The 16,404-nt window shown below is 41.3% G+C and overlaps 1 protein-coding gene across 1 annotated transcript in view; it reads left to right on the top strand.

Annotated features, from left to right (window-relative positions):
- The window catches only part of MAOB (monoamine oxidase B), a 185,042-nt gene that overhangs the window by 19,803 nt on the left and 148,835 nt on the right, over positions 1 to 16,404 (top strand). The gene's annotated exons all lie outside the window — the stretch shown is intronic.

The following is a 16,404-nucleotide window of genomic DNA, read 5'->3' as shown; positions in this document are numbered from 1 at the left end:
TTTCAGACCAAGTCAAACCAAGACAAAATTATTCTAGATGCTTTTTTCTTTTTGGTTTTCTTTTTTTTTTATTACTCAAGTCGTTCTAGATTGAACATAGATTTCAAGCCTGTCCACCTCACTGTCTCCACACCCTTTCTGGATCTGGGGTTCCTCACATGATCGCTATAGTTCCCAGAGTCTGCTCTTTTATGTCCCATCATTCAGTCCAGCCGTTTCTACTATTTACTGTGATAAAATACACCTAACATGGCTCAGTGAGTAGGGCGCCGGCCCCATCTACCAGAGGTGGCAGATTCAAACCCAGCCCCGGCAAAAAAAAAAAAAAAAAAAAAACTGTAAACAAAACAAAACTAGGTGGCGCCTGTGGTTCAAGGAGTAGGGCGCTGGCCCCATATACCGAGGGTGGCGGGTTCAAACCCGGCCCCAGCCAAAAAACTGCATAAAAAATAAAAAATACACCTAACATAAAATTTATCATCTTAACTGTTTTTTGTTTTTTTTTTGTAGAGACAGAGTCTCACTGTACCGCCCTCGGGTAGAGTGCCGTGGGGTCACACGGCTCACAGCAACCTCTAGCTCTTGGGCTTCAGCGATTCTCTTGCCTCAGCCTCCCAAGCAGCTGGGACTACAGGTGCCCGCCACAACGCCCGGCTATTTTTTGTTGTTGTTGTAGTTTGGCCGGGGCTGGGTTTGAACCCGCCACCCTCGGCATATGGGGCCGGCGCCCTACTCACTGAGCCACAGGTGCTGCCCCATCTTAACTGTTTTTAAGTATTATAGAGTTGGGGCGGTGCCTGTGGCTCAGTCGGTAAGGCGCCGGCCCCATATACCGAGGGTGTGCGGGTTCAAGCCCGGCCCCGGCCAAACTGCAACCAAAAAAAAAAATAGCCGGACATTGTGGCAGGCGCCTATAGTCCCAGCTACTCGGGAGGCTGAGGCAAGAGAATCGCTTAAGCCCAGGAGTTGGAAGTTGCTGTGAGCTGTGTGAGGGCACGGCACTCTACCAAGGACCATAAAGTGAGACTCTTGTCTCTACAAAAAAAAAAAAAAAAAAAGTATTACAGAGTTGAATGGCATTAAGTACATTCACATTGTTCTACAAACATCACCACCATCCAGCACTCGAACTTTTTTCATCTTCCCAAATTGAAACTCGACCTTTTAAACATTAAGTACCCATTCTCCCCTCCCCCAGCCTCTGGCAAGCACAATTGTACTTTCTATCTCTGTGAACTTGACTACTCCAGGAACCTTGCATAAGTGAGATGTACAGTAATTGTCATTTTGTGTCAGGCTTATTTCACCTCGCATAAAGTCCTTAAGGTTCGTCCATCCAGTCTATTCTTACACTAAAGGAAGAACAACTTGGGTTTTTTTTTTTTTTTTTTTTTTAGAGACAGAGTCTCACTTTGTCACCCTCAGTAAAGTGCCGTGGAGTCAGAGCTCACATCCTCTTGCCTCAGTCTCCTGAGTAGCTGGGACTACAGGCGTCTGCCACAATGCTTGGCTAGTTTTTAAATGGGAATCTGCCTCTGACTCAGGCTGGTCTCGAACTTGTGAGCTCAAGCAATCCACCTGCCTCAGCCTCCCAGAGTGCTAAGATTAAAAGTGTGAGCAACCAGGTCCAGCCTAACAACTTGTTTTTTATGGGAAAAAAATCAAATTTGATATTTTTAAGTCATAGCACATATTTTTTGTCATAAGTGAACAAGCGCAGTTATTCAAAGACAAAGCTAAATAGTTGTCGACCTCTGTCCTAATCCCTACTCTCCTGGTGGCCCATGTTAACAGCCTGGTGTGTATCCTTCCACACTTTTCTCCTAGAAGGGCAATTTTTCTAAAATGTAAATCTCATGAGGTTACTCTTTAGCTTCAAACCCTTCCGAGGCTCCCATTAGCCCCAGGATAACATTTGAAATGATGGTTATGGCCCCCACACACCACAGACCTATGTGTTGTATTCATCTATTTAGAAAACACAATATAAACAATGTCATCGAATCCCAAAATTTGCAGTGTAATCTAATAAAGATGTATTGGTGGTGTTAAAGAAAAAGCAATTAAGTGGAACAGCTCCCTAGCCATGAAAAAAATAATATGCATCCTTCTCTTCATTCCCCAATCTGATCGTTAGGTTGCAATTAAAACCAATTTTATAGGGCGGCGCCTGTGGTTCAGTGAGTAGGGCACCGGCCCCATATGGCGAGAGTGGCAGGTTCAAACCCAGCCCCGGCCAAACTGCAACAAAAAAATAGCCGGGCGTTGTGGCAGGCGCCTGTAGTCCCAGCTGCTTGGGAGGCTGAGGCAAGAGAATCGCTTAAGCCCAAGAGTTAGAGGTTGCTGTGAGCCGTGTGATGCCACGGCACTCTACCCGAGGGAGGTACAGTGAGACTCTGTCTGTACAAAAAAAACAAAAAAACAAAAAAACAATTTTATAAAATATCAAGTAGCTGAATTTATTTTAATTTAATTCGATATACAGTTGACCTTTGGGAAAGCACTTTTATCAATTTATTTGTGTCCACTTTTTTTCCTGATACAGAGAGGGTTAATGGCAATATAAAGGAAGGTAGAATGTGATTTGTAGAGAAGTTTTGCAACTGTGAGACTCTTAAGTGCTTTAGGTCTGTAAAAAGTATGCATTTATAAAGAAAAGTTGAACATTTATAAAGAGAATCCCAGAAACAGTCCAGTAAATGAAATGAAATTGCTCATGTGAGATTATGACTAAATAGTTTTTTGTTTTTTTTAAAGTTCATTTTAGAATCCTACCATTCAAAAACATGCGGTCTTAACTTTGGGCATATTTTCTTCCAGTCTTTTTTAATACATTTGTTACTTTTGGCTGAGTGTGTGTGCACTTGCACGTATGCATACATGTGCCACACATTTGTATTTGCAGTCATATTATAGACACAATTTTACATCTTTTCTTTGTAGTCTATGCTATTATAACATAAGCATGTTCCATATTATTATAGTCCTTATGAACATAATTTAAGTAACATTGAATAATGGGTACCATAGCTTATTTAACTAATACCAGACTTTTGGACATTATACGTTATGTAGGTGCCTTGTTATTATCAACACTGCACTAAATATCTTCAGGAATAATTACTTTTCCATATTTGGTATTATTTCCTTAGGATTGAATCATAAAGTAATACTTTCTGATTTTAAAATATGGACAGTTAAAAGTTTTTTTTTTTTTTTTTTTTTTGGTTTTTGGCCAGGGCTGGGTTTGAACCCGCCACCTCTGGCATATGGGACCGGCGCCCCACTCCTTGAGCCACAGGCGCCACCCCAGTTTAAAGTTTTTGACAGATACTGCCAAATTACTTTTCTGAAGTGCTTTACCAATTACTCTTTCTGTCAGCTTTGTTTCATCACACTGTTGGAAGCAATTAATATTATCCATTTTTTCAATCTTTCTCAAATTGAGAATGAAATGATATTTTCACATTGGGAGGTGAAAATGGTGTTTTTCTGTTTTAATTACTGGTGAAGTCTAACATTTTTCTTGTGTCTATATTCAATTATATTTTCTGGGAGGGTTATTTTTATTTCATTTTTTTTCTTGACTTGTAGATATAATATGAAGTGGAATCCATTCCTCTTTTTTAATAAACTAATGTTTATTTATGTTTATGTTTCTGAGCTGATAGGTAACTCATACTATAAATATTTTTTGCCAAGCTGTTTAGTTGCACTCTCTGTCTTTGAGAGCCCTTATGCCTTCCCAGGGCATGTATTCTGTGAGCCAACCACTTCCAGTCTACAGATTTCACACCCAGGTGCATGGGCAGTAGCCACAGGGTGATTCTTGATACTGCAATTAAGGCCTAATCCAGTAAGTAAACTTCCCTGAACATGTTCTCTGTGTGGTATTATTCTGTGCAAAATGGGCGTTGTGATTCTTTTATTTTAAAAAATCTTCAGAGAGACACTCAGTGGTTTCAAAACTCTTTTTTACTATAATGACTGCTAAATTTCTATATATTTTCTGCCAAGCCAACAAATAGTTGAGAGAGGCAAAAGGAATTGAGGAAGGATGAGATACAAAAGGACATAGTAAGGTGCAGTGCTAAGACTGTACAGAGAGACTCCCACAAAAATACAACACGGAAATAAAGACTTGTAGAATCAAACTAAATCCAGAGGTACAAAGAAGCACAGAAGAGCATAACATCATGGCATAATTTTCTGGATTTAGAGATTTTCCACTAATGACTTTTAAAATATTATATTTTGCAACTTTGGGTGTAAATGGTGTCATTGCCATTTTGAGTTAGCAAAGGATTTGCTTCTTTGGGAGGAATTTGTCAAGGATCAAAGGTTTTTCAGGTTTGGATTATACTTCCCTTCAAAAGATGGAATTAATTTCTCCCATTCCATGAATGATGACTCACTTAACAGTTTTGGGCTATGCCCAAAGCTTGTGGGTATAGAGACTGTTCAAGCTGTTTAAAAGTACACAGAGACACAAAATATTTCAGCTGGAACATAATATTAAAATGCATTTAATATGTAAGAAATTTCTGTAAGTAGCAAGTACAGCATAGAACAGCTCTTTCTTTTCAACTCTCAGACAGGGCAAGTATAGAATTTAAATGCCCCAGAGAAATTAATCATTAGCAAAACCCTTAAAATAACTCTTCCAAAATTCAGGTGCTCAAGTGACTTTCAGCAGAAGAAGCATTTTAATTTTCTGACAAGTGTCCAAAATGGTATTACCTATTAAAGGGAAAGAACTCTATAGACTTTAGACACAAGGCAAACAAGCTGTGGAGCTGACATTATGCTGTTGATATTTGGGGACCTATTTTGAATCCATGTCCAGGTGGAAGACTGCACTTCAGCATTGGTACTTGAATTTTTTTCTCTTGAAAAAAAATTTGTATTAAATTTGTAATTAAAGGACATTTGGAGTGGAAAATTGGGGGCTGAAAATTATAAAGGATACCTGTGATCAGCTGGTCACATTGACATTAAAATAACTTTTATGATAAATCAGGTTTTGAGTAGCCATGCATTTTGATGGACCCACCAGAGTTAAGTTCTTTGCAAAAAGAGTCACTCCTCTCAGCAGAACTAATTGACTTGTCTGAGTTATTTCATGCCAGCAACAAATACTTATTGGAGATAATCTTCTAGATGCTTGGAATAAAGTGGAAAACAACACAAGCAAGATCCCTGCTCTTATAGAACTTATCATCTAGTGGAGTGGGGAGATGTCCCATAATAAATAACCGATGGACCAGCCAAATAAATACCTACCTACATTCATGGTACTGGTAGTGGTAAGTAATCCATGAAAAGTAAAATAGCATGGAATGATGGAGCACAGTCGGGGAATGCCTCCTCCTTAGAAAGGACATGTAAGCTGAGATCCACGGTGCTGAACATGTATATATCAGGCAGGAGAGCATCACAGGATGCAGTGGAGTCATTATAGCTAGCAGCCACCTCAAACTCTTGGGCTCAAGTGATTCTCTTGTCTCAGCCTCCCCAGTAGCTGGGTAGCTGGGACTGCAGGTGCCTACCAAATGCCCAGCTAGTTTCTCTGTTTTTTGTAGAGATGGGGTCTTGCTCTTGCTCAGGCTGGTCTTGAACTCCTGAGCTCAAGCAATCCACCCACTTTGGCCTCCCAGTGCTAGAATTATAGGCATGAGCCGCCATGCCTGCCCAAAACCTAATTCTTACCATTTCAAAGGCAAATAATTTCTAAGATGTTGGTATTCACTCATTGAACAGATATTTTGGGGGTATTTGCCACATAATGGGCACTGTGCTGAGTACCTAATATATGTTGCCCCATTTTCTTTTCACAACTACTTGATGAGATAGGGATAAACACTTTTCATTTTTACAGATCAGAAAATTGATATTTAAAGATGGGAATAATTCTTTTTGTATTTTTTTTTTTTTTTGCATTTTTTGGCCGGGGCCAGGTTTGAACCCGCCACCTCCAGTATATGGGGCTGGCGCACTACTCCTTGAGCCACAGGTGCTGCCCAGGAAGGGAGTAAATTTGATCACCTAGTCAGTGGCAGACCCAGAATATGAAAGATGTGTAATTTTTCTTTTTTTTTTTTTTTTTTTTTTGTAGAGACAGAGTTTCACTTTATTGCCCTCGGTAGAGTGCCGTGGCGTCACACAGCTCACAGCAACCTCCAACTCCTGGGCTTAGGCGATTCTCCTGCCTCAGCCTCCCGAGTAGCTGGGACTACAGGCGCCCGCCACAACGCCCGGCTATTTTTTTGTTGCAGTTTGGCTGGGGCCGGGTTTGAACCCGCCACCCTCGGTATATGGGGCCGGCGCCCTGCTCACTGAGCCACAGGCGCCGCCCAAGATGTGTAATTTTTCTATTAAAGATATTAAAATTTCCTGTACAAACCCAATTTAACAAAGAATTAATTAAAACTTTTGGATTGGGGCCCACCACTCAGCATGACATCTAGATATTTTGAGTAAGAGCACCTGGATTTGGTTTTGATTTGAGATGACTAAGCAGATGTCTTAAAGTGAATAGGGATACTGGATCTGAGCTACAGAAACCCCTATAATAATTTACTCAGACAGCAATAGATATTTTTTTCTCTGTGCACTAGTGTTAATTCTTATGTGTCTGGTCCTCTTCTGTCACTGAGATCTAGAATGATCTTTTTGTAAAGTATGATCTTCTCTAAAAAAGACTGAACCTAATAAAAGTATAAGTTATTTCATCTGAGTTCCATTTGAGGCCTTGTCTTCACAAACATTGCCTGCTTCTTTTGGCTTTCTGTTAAGTCTTTTATCAAACCACAAGCTGGATTTTGGCCAGATGAGGAAAGATTTCAACCTATCTTCAATCTGCTGTGAAATAACAGGAAAAAGTCACTCTCCAAAATTAATTTCAGTAAAGTTTTAAACTGTGGAGCTCTCAAAAAGATACTTATGGATTTAGATGCAAATTCTGCCTCCGCCTATCTTCTTCTAGCCCTACATGGCCCCCTCCTTAGTGTGGGTGAGCCAGAAGGGGTTGCTGTGGAAATCCTTACTTAGGGCTGCTAATATAACCTGGGGGCTGATTAGGGTAAATTGTCTAGAGGAGGTGACACCTGAGCTGTGTTTTGGGGGAATAAGTAGAATTAGGTGAAATCTCAGCAGAAGAAAGGTCTAGAAACTCTAACCCTTGTGGGGTATGAAAGGAACCACCAGGGAGGTGGTTCAGTATTACCAGAGTATATAGAGTGGGGAGAAAAAGGAGAAGAGGCTAGAGAAATTGCTAGGGGCCAGTTCATGCTGGATCCTGTAGGGCAGATCTTGTAAAATGGGATAAGGGGCCTGGAATACTCAAGAATGAAGCCTTGTTTTTAGGCTTGAGCTTCTGGGCCTAAGTAATAAAGAAAAAGAAAACCTTAGAAAATGGGGAGGATTTGATCATTCTTTTGTTTCAGGTTTTTCAACAACCCTACCGAAAATCAGGGATTTTCTTATCCCTGAAAGTGTAAATATGCTGAAATCAGGGATTTTCTTATCAGTTTGACAGGAAGAGCCTCCATCTTTGGAGCCACAGAGGGAACTGATTTGAATCTGTGAGTTCACAGGAAAATAGCATCTGTCCTCAGTTGAAGCCATGTCCCCATTAATGGATGAGGCCCAATGATAGTTTAGAGCAGTGGTACTAATCTGACTCATGCATTATTTACTCTGCCAGGGTCCCTGAGGCTGCTGGGTTTTCAAACCCTTATTTGGAATGAAACATGAAGGTGGGCGGCACCTGTGGCTCAAGGAACAGGGCACCGGCCTCATATGCCAGAGGTGGTGGGTTCAAACCCAGTCCCGGCCAAAAACTGCAACAACAACAACAAAAAGAGATCATTAACTAAATTATTGGGGCAGCGCCTGTGGCTCAGTGAGTAGGGTGCCGGCCCCATATACCGAGGGTGGCAGGTTTGAACCTGGCCCCTGCCAAAGTACAACAACAACAACAACAACAACAACAACAACAAAGAAATGAAACATGAAGGCGAGATCTTGCCAGAACCTCAAAACTTGTGAGTCTGAGACCAACCCAGACAACATAACTTCCAGGGGCTAGCATGCAAGAGGTAGGAGGTGCAGATGGCTAAGAGCAGCCAGAGATGGGGGAGGGAATTCTATGAAGCCAGATTGGCAGGTATCTTTCCTTTCTAAGGAAGGCAGAGACCAGAGTGGGACAAACTCCAGCACTCTGGGAAAGTAGCTTTGCCAAGATTGGATTTTATGTCAAGATGGTCACAGAACAGGGTGGTCTATGTTGAGCAGCTGGAAAAGGCTTTCTAGTCAACATTGTTGATGGTGGAATGCTGCCAGAAGGGGAAAAGGCCTTGGATCCATTGCTTCCTATTTTAAAAGAAAAATAATCTAAATTTCAGTAAAATGGAAAAAAAATAGAAAATAAAGTGAAAGTACAGCTGACCCTTGAACAGCATAGGTTTGGACTGCATGGGTGTACTTATTTGTGGATTTTCTTCTGCCTCTGCCACCCAGTGAAGCAGCAAGACCCCTCCTCTTCCTCCTCCTCCTCAGCCTACTCAACTGAAGACTTTATGGTGATCTGTTTCCACTTAATAAATAGTAAATATATTTTCTCTTCTTTATGATTTTCTAAAGAACATTTTCTTTTCTCTAGCTTGCTTTAAGAATACACTATGTCCTGAAAGCAGAAGGAGAAAAATATCTGTTCCTTTCCTTGTAGGATACTATTTCCTTCCCATTTCATCATTTTCCATTTTTTTTTTTTTTTTTGTAGAGACAGAGTTTCACTTTATGGCCCTAGGTAGAGTGCCATGGCATCACATAGCTCACGGCAACCTCCAACTCTTGGGCTTGAGCGATTCTCTTGCCTCAGCCTCCCAAGTAGCTGGGACTACAGGTGCCCGCCACAACACCCGGCTTTTTTTTTGTTTGTTTGTTTTTGTTTTTGCAGTTCGGCCGGGGCCGGGTTTGAACCCACCACCCTCGGTATATGGGGCCGGCACCCTACGGACTGAGCCACAAGTGCCGCCCCATTTTCCATTTTTCTACAACTCAGCTGAGCTAAGTGCACTTCTGGCCTCCCCAGGAAGTTCCCTTTCCAAATACCTCTGGTGAGACTCTCCCCTACCCTTATAGTGCAGGTTCTTTTAGCCTTTTTTCTAGTTTGAATTGTTGGGAGGAAGACAGGAGAAAATTTTTTGGTGGGGAGGAGGATTCTGTGATGAGCTCACCACCAGTTTTAGCCACATCAATCAAATTGACCAGTTCTCTAGGTACATTTCCTAAAATATGTAAGAAAACATTTCTTCCCTTGGGAAACCATTTTTATCCCCTGCCCTCCAGTAAGTTATAAGACTAAGAAATTATGTTAATAATATATGTACTATCGCCTCATGGAGTTTTGTGATACATTAATTTAAGGCTCTAACAAGTTCAGCTGAATAGAAACCTATTTAACTTTTCTCCAGCATTTTCTTACTAAAATTTTCAAAGAATTGTACAGTCAACACTCATATACCTACCAATTGAATTCTACAGTTAACAGTTTTGCAATATATGCTTTATTCTATTGTATCCATCTATCTACCCCTCTTTCTACCTATCCATCCCTTTTATTTTTTGACACATTTCAAAGTAAGTCACAGGCATCATGGCATTTCCCCCTTAATTATCTTAGCACATCTAATACTAACCGGTTCCTTTAAATCAGCACTTAATTGTCCTACAGAAGCACAAAAATCACATAAGGTATTTTTATTCACACTTATTGATGACATCCAATTACAAGCTCTGCAGAGCAGATTTTGGGCTACATGCTCTGGGATCATGGAAACACCACCTATGTAATGAAAATCTCAGCTTATAGGAAATCACTTAATTTGTCCAACTTAATATGTCCAAAACCCATATTTAGTTAAAAAAAATTAGGCTTGGCCCCTGTGGCTCAAGCGGCTAAGGAACCAGCCACATACACCTGAGCTGGCGAGTTCAAATGCAGCCTGGGCCACCAAACAACAATGACGGCTGCAACCAAAAAATAGCCAGGCGTTGTGGTGGGTGCCTGTAGTCCCAGCTACTTGGGAGGCTGAGGCAGGAGAATCGCTTGAGCCCAGGAGTTGGAGGTTGCTGTGAGCTGTGATGCTACGGCACTCTACCCAGGGCAACAGCCTGAGGCTCTGTCTCAAAAAAAAAAAAATTAGATCATCTACTGGCTTCATTTTAGTATTGAGTACATTAGATATTTGCTTTTTCATTCTTGTGATACTTTACTAAGAAGAATGTGTTTCACCTCCATCCAGATTAAGACAAAAGATGTAAAGTTACCATCTTTTTTATAGCTGAATAGTATTTCATGGTATACAAACTAACACATGCCCACATAAAAGAAAAACTCAATTCAATTCAAGTTGAGGGAGGGGAAATAAGGGAAGGGGGAGAGAGGAGGGGATCAGTGTGCTCCCACTTAATGGTCACAATGCAAGGGTACATAGCACACTTTTTGGTTGTGGGACACAACTACAAGAGGGACTCTACCTAACAAATGCAAATATTGTAACCTAGTTGTTTGTACCCTCACATTAACCTGAAATTTAAAAAAATTAAAAAGATTAATCACATGGGCGGCGCCTGTGGCTCAGTGAGTAGGGCGCCGGCCCCATATGCCGAGGGTGGTGGGTTCGGACCCAGCCCCGGCCAAACTGCAACAGAAAAATAGCCGGGCGTTGTGGCGGGCGCCTGTAGTCCCAGCTGCTCGGGAGGCTAAGGCAAGAGAATCGCGTAAGCCCAAGAGTTAGAGGTTGCTGTGAGCTGTGTGACGCCACGGCACTCTACCCGAGGGCGGTATGTGAGACTCTGTCTCTACAAAAAAAAAAAAAAGATTAATCACAGACTAGAAGGGGCCTAAATCACCTCATTTTTATGGATGAGGAAAATGAGTCCCAGAAAAGTGAGGACTCTTGACAGAGGTTATATAGTCAGGAAGTGGTCGTTTAGTACAGATGGTCAAAATCTTGCCTTGTCCTTGACCTGGTGGTGTTTTTCTTCTACTCTGGTTGACACACACCGCTGACTACTTGGTCATTGTTTCACAGGGATGTTTGGGGGTCAGGCAAAATAAACCTGGTACAGGCTCCATAGTCTCACTAGGCTCCCAGAAGATAGAGGGAGAGCCAGGTTTTGGTATCACCAAATGACTCCATTGTGATTTCATTATTCTAATCACTCATTGCATCACACCCAGATTTCTTTTTCTAGACAATGCTTACATTTTATCCTCTTCTAGAATACCTAATCTGTCATTGCATTTTTGGTAAAAGAGGATGCTTTTCATGAAGAACTGATTAAGGATATATACAGCAGACCTCTGAGCCCTCTTTATGACATTTGTAACACCCATCTCTTTCAGAGAATGAGATCTAGAGAGGGGTTGGGTCAAAAGGGGTACACTAGGTCTCCAGTTTTATATTCTGCCTTAAAGATGTTTGTGATTCTAAAAATTGTATTGGCAATACAGAAAGGTGTACCATGGTAGTGAAATATTTTATCCTCAGATCCCCATTAAGGAAATGATCGTGGTTATATTCCACACATAGAAAACAATTTCTTAAAAGAGTGTATGTTTATTTATTTATACACATTTCATCAATTTCACAAAAGAATTTGAGGCAGGTAAATTAAAAGTTTAGTTGTATTGAACAGTGTTTAAAATGAATAATAGAGCTTGAGAAAGACAAAGCTGTAATTTCTGGGTTTTCTTCCTTTATTTGTAGGAGACCATATTGAGGTAAGGTGAAAACAAATTTTGTCTACCACAATTACAATACATAAAAGATATTCAGCTCCTTTCAAACAACAAAATGTAAAGACAAAAGCTTGGATATTAAACAAGACTCTATGATTGCTGACATTTTAGAAAAATGCAATCATTTGCATATAAAGCATGATGGAGAAACAATTTTTATAGTTTTAGACATATTCTGAAAGGCCTTAGAAGGCAATCTTGTTCTAGTATCTTCGAGCAGCTGCATCCGCATCTAGAGAAAGGTTTCTACGGCAACTTATGAAAGCTTGATTTTTTTTTTTTAATCTTTTTCAAGAGCATAAATCATCCCTCAGACTGAGGCTTCTAAAAGGTCTCCTTTATCTTACAAGCTATGGCCATTAGTTTTTGTGTTATATGTTTTGATGGTCTTCCAGAAAGCAGAACAAAGGATCACATGCTTCCATTATAAAAGGCTTGCAGTCCATCTTTTTCATTTTGGAGGATAAGATGTGAATAACATCATTCTAGAATTTGCTTCTCAGTGATCAAAATGATGGTATAGGCTCGGCACCTGTGCCTCAAGCGGCTAAGGTGCCAGCCACATATACCTGAGCTGGCATTTTTGAATCCAGCCCTGGCCCACCAAACAACAATGACGGCTGCAACGAAAAAATAGCCAGGTGCTGTGGCAGGCACCTATGGTCCCCTCTACTTGGGAGGCAGAGGCAGGAGAATTGCTTGAGCCCAGGAGTCGGAGGTTGCTGTGAGCTGTGATGCCACAGCACTCTACCCAGGGCGACAGCCTGAGGCTCTGTCTCGAAAAAAAAAAAAAATTATGGTATAGGCTTGGCGCCTGTAGCTCAAGCAGCTAAGACACCAGCCACATACACCAGAGCTGGTGGATTCAAATCCAGCCTGGGCCCGCCAAACAACGACAACTATAATCAAGGGCGTTGTGGCGGGCACCTATAGTCCCAGCTACTTGGGAGGCTGAGGCAAGAGAATTGCTTAAGCCCAAGAGTTTGAGATTGCTATGAGCAGTGACACTACTCCACTCTAACCAGGGCGACCATTTGAGACTCTGTCTCAAAATAAATTAATAAATGATGGTATATATCAGTATGTTCAATTTATGTAATGCATTATTTAGATTTTCCCAAAAATTATAATTAATGTGTTTTCCGGGAAGAGGAGTCAGTCTAAATTTAAGGAGAAGGAGGTACTTCTTGGCCAAAGCACCTTAATGTGTAGTTCAGTGGAGCCATCCTAGAAAGTGCTATCTTGTTCCAGATGCCTTCAGATTTCCTCTAATGATATGGTCCCAGGGTTTTGGACATTGGCAGACTTCAGGTGATTTTTATCAATATATTCTTTCCAAGAAAGTAAATAAAGAACAATTTTCTGATTTTAAGACTCTGCATGCTGTGAGATTTTGTTTTAGCAACATGGGATTTGTATAAGAGGTAATGTGGTTGATGAAACATATATAGGACACAGAAACAGAACTGAGTTTCAGACCTAGTTCTGCCGTTGCTAGCTGTATCATGCTAAGTGAGCCTTTGAATCTCTCTGAGCCTCCATTTCCTAATCTGAAAAATGGCACTAACAATGCCAGCTGGCAGGGTTACTATTAAGGATTGAATGTGCATGGGGGTTGGAAGTTGTGCAGTGCTGTACAAATGTAAGGTGATGATTATTATTAGTTGGCTGTCTATTTTTTGAGATAGAATCTCACTCTGTTGCCATGGGTAGAGTGCCGTGGCATCATCATAGCTCACGGCGATTTTTTTTTTTTGAGACAGAGTCTTAAGCTGTTGCTCTGGGTAGAGTGCTATGGCATCACAGCTCACAGCAACTGCCAACTGGGCTCAAGAGATCCTCTTGCCTCAGTTTTTCTAATTTTTAGTACAGACGAGGTCTCACTTTTGCTCAAGCTGGTCTCAAACTCGTACACTCAAGCAATCCACCTGCCTTGGCCTCCCAGAGTGCTAGGATTAAAGGTGTGAGCCACTGTGCCCAGCCGCTCACAGCAATCCCAAACTGTTGGGCTTGAGCAATCCTCTTGCCTGAGCCTCTCAAGAAGCTGGGGCTACAGGCACCTGCCATAATGACTGGCTAGTTTTTCTATTTTTAATAGAGAGAAGGGTCTTGCTCTTGCTCAGACTGATCTCAAACTCCTGAGCTCAAGCAATCCTCCTTCCTCAGTTCCCAGGATGCTAGGATTACAGCCAATACGCTGGCCTGGTTGACTGTCTTTTTCTCCCAATAAAAAAGTCAAAAGTTTCTGTTGCCATTTCCTGTGTGACCAGGGGAAATCTCTTTCAGGATGTCTAAATATTTTAGTTTCTTACACTATATTAAAAACACTATGCTTGGGCGGCGCCTGTGGCTCAGTCGGTAGGGCGCCGACCCCATATACCGAGGGTGCCAGGTTCAAACCCAGCCCCGGCTGAACTGCAACCAAAAAATAGCTGGGCGTTGTGGCGGGCGCCTGTAGTCCCAGCTATTCGGGAGGCTGAGGCAAGAGAATCGCTTAAGCCCAGGAGTTGGAGGTTGCTGTGAGCTGTGTGATGCCACAGCACTCTACCGAGGGCCATAAAGTGAGACTCTGTCTCTACAAAAAAAAAAAAAAACAAACCACTATGCTTATACAGACATCATTGCAGCCATTTATTTATTTATCGACTACTTAAATGTCATCTGTGTTGAGGGATATTAAGTAAATCCATTTGACAAACATTTAAGTGCCAAGTGTGTACTAGCATTGAGGAGGCAAAGATTACTTAAATTCTTACCATTCGGGAAATTAGTTTTCTGAGCTTCAAGGCTGCAGCATGAGCTGTTCAGGTGGTGCCCTGCACAAGGACGCCTAGCTGATGCAGTGGGAGGGGGATGTAATCTAATCTCTCCTTTGCCAGACAAGCCATTTGCCTGCAGGAAGGACATCTTTTGGAAATTTACTAGCCAGGAATGTGTGCAACCTTGTAATTTACACAAAGGCACGAAATGTGCTAGCAGCGGCCACAATGCTTGTATAATCTGTGATGTTAAAGGGAAGGTTTCCAATGTTTCACCATTAAGTTTGATGAAGGCTGCTGGCATGCTTGTTGTCTGGAGTCAGATAGCCTGCATTTGAATTCTGGCTCCACCACTTGCTAGCTGCGTGAACTTGGGCATATTATTTGGCTTCTCTATGCATCACTTTCTACCTCTGCCTGCCTCATAGTTATTGGGAGGTTTAATAATTTTAAAACACTTGGAATAGAAGTTGGCACACAGTTGGTGCTCAAAATGTTAGCTTTTTTCAAGTGATGGCTTTATCTGCTCAGGGTCTTCTTACTACTTACTCTGTGTTGAAAAGTTCATTAACATCTGAATTCTGCCTACAAATACCACTTTCTTTTAATGAATTTGATATCAAATTGGAGACATTTTTCTTCTTACCTCCAACTTTTTTGGTGTGTATTTGTATTAAATAACTAGAGCATTCTCTTTAGAGACAAAAGAATTCCAGTTCTTTGATCGGAAGATCACTTGGTTGTTGCTAGAATTTCCTCATAAAACCATTGCTTTGTCAGAAATGACTGAGGCCATGAGGGCTATTTGCATATTCGTGGCTTTTATTGGTCCTGAGGGAATGCCTATATCCTTTACTGGGTTACTTGGTTAGAGATATTTAGAGGTACAGTGAATTTCATTGTCAATTTTGGTTAATGTGATTTTCTCGCTCTCACTCTTGCTCTTGTAACTTTACGAGTATCAAAGTACTAATGTTTTGTACTGTTTTCAGGACAATTAACTTTGCATTTTAAAATGTTTAAAAATGTGTCTCAGTGAGTAGGGTGCTGGCCCAATATACCGAGGGTGGCAGGTTCAAACTCAGCCCCGGCCAAACTGCAACAACCAAAAAAAAATAGTCGGGTGTTGTGGCAGGTGCCTATAGTCCCAGCTGCTTGGGAGGCTGAGACAAGAGAATTGCCTAAGCCCAAGAGCTGGAGGTTGCTTTGAGTCCTGTGACGTCATGGCACTATACCGAGGGTGGTAAAGTGAGACTCTGTCTCTACAAAAAATGTTTAAAAAGTTTCATTATCAGATTTTGGTATGAAGGGCATGAAACAGATTGACAAAGCAAAGAATGAGGCAGCTGGTGATTTTGATTTTACCCTTCCCTTCCCGTCCTAACTCCTCCACTGTTCTTAAAACACTTCTTGCCTAATGTGCACAATGTAACGGTATACAGCACACCCCCTGGGGGGTGAAAGGGTCAACCACAACTTGAACTTTAGAACTGAAGACACTATAACCTAAATATTTGTACCCTCTTATTTTTTTAATCTGAAATAATAATAAAAAAAGACACTGTGAAGAGATCACTCCTGGGTTCTCTCTACTTTGTATTTACCAGGGTCTTACATGTCTGACTTGGGCCATTTCCCACAGCATAAAACTGGAAGTGTGGAATGTGAATAATGCTGCACATCACTAATATCCAGGCATTTAAAATAATTTTAGATGTCTAATCATAATTGAGATAGTCATCACTGTGATGAAACCTTTTCTAGGTAAACTACTCAGGAAGAGAGACGCAATATTTTTATGATTTCATGGCATTAGTGTGTGTTGTGCTATGTGCC

This window comes from Nycticebus coucang, chromosome X, assembly GCF_027406575.1.
Source record: "Nycticebus coucang isolate mNycCou1 chromosome X, mNycCou1.pri, whole genome shotgun sequence".
Classification (NCBI taxonomy): Eukaryota; Metazoa; Chordata; class Mammalia; order Primates; family Lorisidae; genus Nycticebus; species Nycticebus coucang.
Note: the sequence above shows the minus strand (reverse complement) of the source record. Positions and strands in the feature narration are given on the sequence as shown.